This window comes from Pongo abelii, chromosome 4 (genome assembly GCF_028885655.2).
Source record: "Pongo abelii isolate AG06213 chromosome 4, NHGRI_mPonAbe1-v2.0_pri, whole genome shotgun sequence".
Classification (NCBI taxonomy): domain Eukaryota; kingdom Metazoa; phylum Chordata; class Mammalia; order Primates; family Hominidae; genus Pongo; species Pongo abelii.
This window is the reverse complement of record NC_071989.2, coordinates 142,989,648-142,999,411: the sequence shown is the minus strand read 5'-3', so window position 1 is coordinate 142,999,411 and position 9,764 is coordinate 142,989,648. Positions and strand designations below refer to the sequence as shown.

The following is a 9,764-nucleotide window of genomic DNA, read 5'->3' as shown; positions in this document are numbered from 1 at the left end:
AGCTACTCAGGAGGCTGAGGTAGAAGAATCGCTTGAACCCGGGAGGCGGAGGTTACCGTGAGCTGAGATCGTGCCATTGCACTCCAGCCTGGGCGACAAAATCGAGACTCCGTTTCAAAAAAAAAAAAATTAGCCGGACGGTGGTGGCGGGTGCCCGTAGTCCCCACTACTCGGGAGGCTGAGGTAGGAGAATCGCTTGAATCCAGGGGGTGGAGGCTGCAGTGAGCCCAGATTGCGCCACTGCACCCCAGCTTGGGAGACAGAGCGAGACAACGTCTCAAAAAAAAAAAAAAAAAAATGCCAAAAGTAATTTCCCCTAGGGAGGCACGGGATGTTCCCTTCTCGGCACGCAGGCCCCTAAAATCCCTTCGGGCGGGCGGGTGTGGGGAGACCAGGCGGCTGGGAGACCCGGGCGGTGATAGGGGTTGCGAGCAGGCTCGCTCAACTGGGGAATTGGCGGCAAGACTGCCAGGAGGCGGAACCTAGGGCGCTCGGCGACGCGGTCCTGCGGACTGTCGCTAGTGAGGCACCCGCCGGCCCGGAAGGGGCTGATGCGAACTGGGGCCACCGCAGCCATCGCGCTTTGCAGTTCGGTCTCCTGGTGTACGGCCAACGCCAAGTAGGGGATTGCGTTCTCTCCAGTCGCAGGTGAGTGACAGCCCCTCCTTCTGGGAGGACCGGTGGGCAGCAGCTATGGATCCCCTAGAAGGCGCACTTTTAGGGCCAAGTCCTACTCTGGGTCCCTGCCTGTGGCACTGCGTGAATGGGCGCCTGTTTTTCACCCCGGGGTTAGGCGGCGCGAGGGAGGACAGGTCTCATCCATGCTCCGCGGGGCCGTCTGATAGCCCTCGGGGCAGAACACTGCTGCTGTCAGACCCTTGGTCTTTTCAGGAAAGAACGAGGTGGCTGCAGGCAAGCCCCTTCCTTCCCCTGGGCCTAAGTTTCCTTACCTGGTAAGGGGAAGGTGGCGGGTCTCACTGACAGCTGAAGAGGCTATGACACGACCTGGAGTTTTCAGCGGTCCCAATTAGTGTAGAGGCAAATTGAGCTTCTTTGCTAGTACTGGTTAACGTTTTCCGTAGCCCAAAGTCCCAGTTAAGTGGAAAAAAGATACACTGTTGAGAAAACTGTGCTGATTTTTGTTTTAATTTTTAAAATTTTTGTTGTTGTTTTGAGATAGAGTTTCCCTCTTGTCGCCCAGGCTGGGGTGCAGTGGCACGATCTCTGCTCACTGCAATCTCCGCCTTCTGGGTTCCAGCGATTCTCCTGTCTCAGCCTCCTGAGTAGCTGGGATTACAGGCGCGTGCCACCACGCCCGGCTAATTTTTGTGTGCGTGTTTTTTTTTTTTTTTTTTTTTTTTGAGACGGAGTCTTCCCTCTGTCGCCCAGGCTGGAGTGAAGTGGCACGATCTCGGCTCACTGCCAGCTGCGCCTCCCGGGTTCACGCCATTCTCCTGGCTCAGCCTCCCGAGTAGCTGGGACTACAGGCGCCCGCCACCACGCCCGGCTATTTTTTTTGTATTTTTTAGTAGAGATGGGGTTTCACTGTGTTAGCCAGGATGGTCTCTATCTCCTGACCTCGTGATCCGCCTTCCTCGGCCTCCCAAAGTGCTGGGATTATAGGCGTGAGCCACCGCATCCGGCCTAATTTTTCTATTTTTAGTAGAGATGGGATTTCTCTATGTTGGCCAGTCTGGTCTCCAACTCCTGACCTCAGGTGATCTGCTCACCTCGGCCTGCCAAACTGCTGGGATTAAAGGCATGAGCCACCTCAGTGGGCCACTGTACTGATTTTTAAGGTGTTGAAGCTTTTCCAAGAAGATTTGTTTTAAAACAGCTAAAACTTTGACATTGTTAGCTGAAAGAACCAAGTTGGTCAGCAATTTAAGGTGTTTGGTACAGTGGACAAAATGAGGTGAAGAAGTCCTTTTAACTTGAAAAATTAAACCTAGTATTATTTATTTGTGTGTTCTTACATCAGCCTCTATATTACTAAGTGTCTTTGAAGACGTCCTATATTCTGTGTTAAAGTATCAGTGAAGACTAAGTCACATTGAAACAATGAAAGAAGGAAAGAAAAGGAACATTTATTGACTACTATGAGTAAGGCACTAGCTGTCATTTTACAGATGACAAATAAATGGTGGTGCCAGTATAGCAAAGCAACATGAATATCTACTATTATACCTTTCAGTAGACTTGTGTCTGTCACCAAAATGTTTTGAACTTAAAAAATGTTAAGATAGTTCATTGGCATTTTCTGAGTTTGTAGAAAAGGAAGGTGTCTTCATTTTAGAAATGTCAGAGATGCACTGTCAGTAATTACAAAGATTAGCAGTTTAAATAAGGTACATTTTAACCTTCCTTTGACTTGCATTATTGTACTGGAATAGAAATTCAAGCAAGAATTAAGAAAAAAGATGAGCCTAACAGAAATGAAAATCAGCCTGGGCAACATAGCAAGACCCAGTCTCTACATTAAAAAAAAAAAATTTGCTGGGTGCAGGGCCCTGGCTAGCAGGCCAGTAGTCCCAGCTACTCGCTGCTGAGATGGGAGGATTGCTTGAAGCCGGATCAAGACTACAGTGACCTGTGATCATGCCACTGCACTCCAGCCTGGGTGACAGAAAAAGACACTGTTGCTAAAAAAAAAAAAAAAAAAAAGAAATAGAAAAAGAAATGAAAGTCATTGCCACATCATTTGAAGCTTACAAGTTAGAATGCTAAATTAGTATTTCTTTTCTTTTTTCTTTTTTTTTTTTTGAGACGGAGTCTCCCTCTATCACCCAGGCTGGAGTGCAGTGGCTCCAGGCTCACTGCAACCTCTACCTCCAGGGTTCAAGTGATTCTCCTGCCTCAGCCTCTCAAGTAGCTAGGATTACAGGCATGCACCACACCACCCTTGCTAATTTTTGTATTTTTAGTAGAGATGGGGTTTCACCATGTTGGCCAGGCTGGTCTTGAACTCAAGTGATCAGTCCGGCTTGGCCTCCTAAAGTGCTTGGATTACAGGCATGAGCCACTGTGTCCTGCTATAGGTGTATTTCTACACTTACTTTTTTTTGTTTTTCTTTTTGAGATGGAGTTTTGCTCTTGTTGCCCAGGCTGGAGTGCAATGGCACGATCTCCAGCTCACTGCAACCTCTGCCTCCTGGGTTCAAGCGATTCTCCTGCCTCAGCCTCCCGAGTAGCTGGGATTACAGGCATATGCCACCATACTCGGCTAATCTTGTATTTTTAGTAGAAACGAGGTTTCTCCATGTTGGTCAGGCTGGTCTCGAACTCCCAACCTCAGGTGATCCGCCCCCCTCAGCCTCCTAAAGTGCTGGGATTACAGGCGTGAGCCACCTCCCCCAGCCTTCTACACTCATTTCGTTAAGTACTCACTTGGCTGAGCATAGTATTTCTATGCTCACTCACTTTAAATACTCATCCCAACTCGGGGTTTCACTGTGTTGGCCAGGCTGGTCTCGAACTCCTGACCTCAAGTGATCTGCCTGCCTTGGCCTCCTAAAGTGCTGGGATTACAGGTATGAGCCACTGTGCCCAGCCCTCACCTTGGCCACTCTTAAAAATGTTCTACTATTTATATTTGTCATGGTTTTATCCATCGTTTTCTTTTTCTTTTTTTTCTTTTTTTTTTTTGAGACAGAATGTTGCCCTGTTGCCTAGGCTGGAGTGCAGTGGCACGATCTTGGCTCACTGCAACCTCTGCCTCCCGGGTTCAAGCAATTCTCATACCTCAGCTTCCCGAGTAGATGGAACTACAGGTGCCCAGCACCACATCCAGCTAATTGTTTTTTGTTTTTTTTTTTTTTTGAGATGGAGTCTTGCTCTGTCACCCAGGCTGGAGTGCAGTGGCGCGATCTTGGCTCACTGCAACCTCCACCTCCCGGGTTCAAGCGATTCTCCTGCCTCAGCCTCCTAAGTAGCTGGGATTACAGGTGCATGCCACCACGCCCAGCTAATTTTTGTATTTTTAGTAGAGAAGGTGTTTTACCATGTTGGTCAGGCTGGTCTTAAACTCCTGACCTCATGATCTGCCCGCCTCGGCCTCCCAAAGTGCTGGGATTACAGGGGTGAGCCACCGCGCCTGGCCTATTTTTGTATTTTTTCTTTTGTAGACACAGGGTCTTCCCATGTTGCCCAGTCTGGTCTCAAATTCCTGGGTTCAAGTGATCCCCCCATCTCGGCCTCCCAAAGTGCTGGGATTACAGGCATGAGCCACCGCGCCTGGCCTATTTTTGTATTTTTTTGTAGAGATGGGGTCTTCCCATGTTGCCCAGGCTGGTCTGAAACTCCTGGGTTCAAGTGATCCCCCCACCTTGGCCTCCCAAAGTGCTGGGATTACAGGCATGAGCCATCATGCCCAGTTCGTCCTTTTTTTTTAAAAAAAAAAAGACGGGATCTCACTTTGTTGCCCAGGTTGGAATGCAGTGGTGTGATCATAGCTCACTACTTGAATTCTTGGACTCAAGCATTCCTCCCGCCTCAGCCTCCTGAGTAGCTGGGACTGCAGTTTCTTGCTACCATACCCAGATAATTTAAAAAATTTTTTGTACCAGGCATGGTGGCTCACATCTGTAATCCCAGCACTTTGGGACACCGAGGCAAGTGGATCTCGAGGTCAGGAGTTCAAGACCAGCCTGGCCAAGATGGTGAAACCCCGTCCCTACTAGAAATACAAAAAAATTAGCTGGGCATGGTGGCGGGTGCCTATAATCCCTTCTACTCGGGAGGCTGAGGCAGAGAATTGCTTGAACCCAGGAGGGGGAGGTTGCAGTGAGCTGAGATTGCACCACTGCACTCCAGCCTGGGCGACAGAGTGAGACTTAGTCTCAAAAAAAAAAAATTTTTTTTTTAAAGATGGGATCTTGTTATGTTGCTCAGGCAGGTCTTTAACTCCTGGTCTCAGGTGATCCTCCTGCCTTGGCCTCCCAAAGTGCGGGGATTACAGACATGAGCCACTGTGCTCAGCCTGGATATTTGTATTCTAGGACAGTTACTACACCCATTTCACCATAGCATTACCATGCTTTGCATCCCAAAGTTATTAGTGCATTGATTCTACAATCATACTCTGATGTCATATTTGCCTCTTTAGACTATTATTTCCCTTATTTTCTCCCAACAGTACTTTTTGGGTATTTGTATTTTGTCATCTTATATGTATTTTTTTTTTTTTTTTACAGGACCCCTGAGAACTAATGTGTATTTTTTATTTTTTATTTTTTTTTTTGAGGCAGGGTCTCACTGTCACCAAGTGCATGCTATCGCGTCTGGCTAATTTTTGTATTTTTTATAGAAATGGGGTTTTTCCATGTTGCCAAGGCTAGTCACAAACTAAATATATATATATATATATATATATATATTTTTTTTTTTTTTGAGTCGGAGTCTTGCTCTGTCACCCCGGCTGGAGTGCAGTGGCACGATCTCGGCTCACTGCAACCTCTGTCTCCCAGGTTCAAGCGATTCTCCTGCCTCAGCCTCCTGAGTAGCTGGGATTATAGGCATGCGCCACCACGCCCGGCTAATTTTGTATTTTTAGTAGAGACAGGGTTTCTCCATGTTGGTCAGGCTGATCTCGAACTCCCGAACTCAGGTGATCTGCCCGCCTCGTCCTCCCAAAGTGCTGGGATTACAGGTGTCAGCCACTGCGTCCGGCCCTTAATGTGTGGATTTATTTATTTATTTATTTATTTATTTATTTATTTATTTATTTATTTTTGGGGATGGAGTCTCACTCTGTCGCCCAGGCTGGAGTGCAGTGGTGCAATCTCGGCTCACTGCAAGCTCCGCCTCCTGGGTTCACGCCATTCTCCTGCCTCAGCCTCCCGAGCAGCTGGGACTACAGGCGCCCACCACCACGCCCGGCTAATTTTTTTGTATTTTCGGTAGACATGGGGTTTCACCGAGTTAGCCAGGTTGGTCTCGATCTCCTTACCTCATGATCCGCCCGCCTCGGCCTCCCAAAGTGCTGGGATTACAGGCGTGAGCCACCATGCCCGGCCGATTTTAAAAAGTAAATGAGCCGGGCATAGTGGCCTATGCCTGTAGCCCCAGGTACTCAGGAGGTTGAGGTGGGAGGATTGGATTGCTTGAGTCCCCGAGGTTGAGGTTGCAGTGAACAGAGACGGCGCTCCTGAACTCTAGCCTAGGTGAGAGGGAGACTCTGTGTCAAAAAAATAAAAAGTGGCGGGGCGCGGTGTCTCACACCTGTAATCCCAACACTTTGGTAGGCCAAGGAGGGCAGATTACGAGGTCAGGAGATCGAGACCATCCTGGCTAACATGGTGAAACCCCGTCTCTACTAAAAATATAACAAATTAGCCATGCGTGGTGGCAGGCTCCTGTAGTCCCAGCTACTCGGGAGGCTGAGGCAGGAGAATGGCGTGAACCTGGGAGGTGGAGCTTGCAGTGAGAGGAGATCGCGCCAGTGCACTCCATCCTGGGCGACAGGCGAGACTCTGTCCCAAAAAAAAAAGTAAATGGTTTTGTGTAATTACTCATGTAAATCAGTTTTAAATATTAAATGCCATATAAGCTTTTTAAAATTTTTCTATAATAGCTTTTTTGAGATATAGTTGATATACCATAAAATCGACCTTTTAAAATTGTACAATTAAGTGTTTTTAGTATAGTCACAATGTTGTGTAAACATCGCCACTATCTAATTCCAGAACATGTGATCATCCCAAGAAGAAACCCAGTACCCATTAGCAATCATTCCCCATTTTTCCTTCCTTCAGTCTGACAACCACTAATATACTTACTCTATGGATTTATCTATCCAGGATATTTCATTTAAATGAGCCATCCATGTAAGTTTAATGGAACAAGGCTTTAAGAAGTTACTTGTAATCTGAGATTCTGTTCCATTACATCCTTTGCACTGGTTTTCATGTTACTTGAGTAGATCACTTTTCTAATCTGCATAGAGACGTTTCCTGTTTGGTACTGGTGCAATAAATAAATCTGCTGACGTGTGTATGTTTCCTTGTTCTTGACCTTTGCTCTTCACATGTCTTAATAGTGTGTTCATGGTGTTGTGTAACCTGTTTTCTGGGCTCAGGTATCTGTTTGCAGCTAAGTAACTTTTATTCTTAGTTGGGCATTTTTACTTCTACTTAAAACAACAATTAAAAAAAGTTAATTCTGTTTCTAATTACTTCTAGTTTGTTTTAAGGTTCCTAGAAACCACAATTTTTTTTTTTTTTTGAGGCAGAGTCTTGCTCTGTCGCCCAGGCTGTGATGCAGTGGCTCGATCTCGGCTCACTGCAACCTCTGCCTCCCGGGTTCAAGTGATTCCCCTGCCTCAGCCTCCTGGGTAGCTGGGATTACAGGTGTGCACCACCACACCCAGCTAATTTTTGTATTTTTAGTAGAGATGGGGTTTTGCCACGTTGGCCAGGCTGGTCTTGAACTCCTGACCTCAGGTGATCCACCCACCTCAGCCTCCCAAAGTCCTGGGATTACAGGTGTGAGCCATTGTGCCTGGCTGAAACCACAATTTTAGAGAAATATATATATTATTATCTTCCCAAGCAGAGTTTGTCTGTGTCTTCTTAGATTATCTCTCTTGGGACAAATTTTACAACAGCAAATTGGTACCATCCTTATGCAAAAAATCCTTTTTCTGTGAAGGCTTTTCACCATTCCTTAGCTCTCACCTACCAACAATCATCTTCAGTGAGGACTTTGCCACTTGATTCACAGTCTGTATCAGTGCCCTCCAGTCTTCCAGGTGATTACACTGCCTGTCAATGTGGACAGTGTACCCTCTAGCCTGGCTTCCAGTATCTTTCACCTCCATTTTTCTTTATCTGTCGATGCCAGAGCCAGGCCTTGGAGTTTGCCACCACCCAACCCTGAACTTCTCTTGAATTCTTGAACCCCCTATATTCTCTTCCACTTTGCTGGCACAATTCTGGCCCACCTTTCACCTCTCTCACCCTTTTCTGTTTTTGGCTTAGGGACTTTTTCTACCCTATTTTCCCAATTCTGTTCTGTGAGAAGCCTGCCTTTGATCACCGCCCCATCTCTGTATACTACCTTTCTTTACTTTTGTCCACTCAACTTGAACTTCTGATCAGATCCCTACAGCCCCTCTCACTAGTACTCTCAAAATCCTGTTCCCCTTGTCCTTTTTCATTTCTATTCTGGATGTTCCTAATCTCTAGTCACTCCATGTTGAGCACTGCTGGTGGAGGGTGGAAGTTGGAAATCAGCACAGATTGGCACTGCTGTGAATGTTTGAGTTTCAATTCCAACTGAGTCCTTGGCTTTTTTTGGCACTCTTTTAACTTGATTCATTCCCCATAGTAGCTATTGTAATGCTTGCTCTGCTCCTCAAAAATTTTCTATACCCCTTCACTTTTGGAGTCAGAGTCCCACCACCTCCACAAATTTTCTGGCCATCTTTCCTCCTAATCTTAGACAGAGAGATATGCTGTCAGTCCAAGCTCCTCTTGGGACTTTGTCCCATTTGGTTAATTCCTTTCTTCCCTATTACTTCTTCCATTCCACTAGCTCCTTCTCTTCAGTTTATCATCATACTCAAGCCTCACCCTCTTTGAGAAGGAAATTTCACTTCCAGGCGTGGGGTGGCTCACGCCTGTAATCCCAGCACTTTTGGAGGCCGAGGCAGGCGGATCACTTGAGGTCAGGAGTTGGAGACCAGCCTGGCCAATATGGTGAAGCCCAGTCTCTACTAAAAACATAAAAATTAGTCAGGCGTGGCAGTGCCTGCCTGTAATCCCAGCTACTCGAGAGGCTGAGGCAGAAGGATCACTTGAACCTGGGAAGAGAAGGTTTCAGTGAGCTGAGATCGAGCCATTGCACTCTAGCCTGGGCGACAGAGCAAGACTCTGTCTCAAAAAAAAAAAAAAAAACAAAAAACAAAAAACAAAAAACCTCACTTCCCTTATCCCATTTCCCATTTCCAACATTTTTTTAAACGATTTTAGTTTTTTACCATTTGAAATTTTTTGAAATAGGAATCTCTCCTCACTGCCTCACCTATTAACCTCTTATCCCATTTACTGTCACCCTGGCTGGAGTGCAGTGGTGCACAGCTCATTACAATCTCTACCTCCGAGGCTCAAGCAATCGTTCCACCTCAGCCTCCTGAGTAGCTGGTACTGCAGGTGTGCACCACCATGCCTGGCTAATTTTTTTTTTTTTTTGAGATGGAGTCTCACTCTGTCACCCAGGCTGGAGTACAGTGGCAAAATCTCCACTCACTGCAACCTGCACCTCTTGGGTTCAAGTAATTCTCCTGCCTCAGCCTCCTGAGTAGCTGGGATTACAGGGGCCCATGACCACGCCTGGCTAATTTTTGTATTTTTAGTAGAGTTGGGGTTTCACCATGTTGGCCAGGCTGGTCTCAAACTTCTGACCTCAGATGATCCACCCGCCTCAGCTTCCCAAAGTGCTGGGATTACAGGAGTGAGCCACTGCGCCCAGCCTAATTTTTGTATTTTTAGTAGAGTCGGGGTTTCACCATGTTGGCCAGGCTGGTCTCGAACTCCTGACCTCAGGTGATCCGCCCGCCTCGGCCTCCCAAAGTGCTGGGATTACAGGCATGAGCCACTGCACCTGGCCTCACTTCTTTTTTTTGAAATGGAGTCTCACTCTGTTGCCCAGGCTGGAGTGCAGTGGCGCGATCTTGGCTCACTGCAACCTCCACCTCCTAGATTCAAGCGAGTCTCCTGTCTCAGCCTCCCGAGTAGCTGGGACTACAGGCACGTGCCACCATGCCT

The 9,764-nt window shown here is 47.1% G+C and overlaps 1 protein-coding gene across 1 annotated transcript in view; it reads left to right on the top strand.

Moving 5' to 3' along the window:
- Nucleotides 1-344: 344 nt before the first annotated feature.
- SAR1B (secretion associated Ras related GTPase 1B) overlaps nt 345-9,764 on the top strand; it is a 37,052-nt gene continuing 27,632 nt past the window's right edge. The window contains exon 1 of the mRNA XM_002815895.5: nt 345-648. The gene's annotated coding sequence lies outside the window, so the exon portion shown is untranslated. The remainder of the gene's footprint in view (nt 649-9,764) is intronic.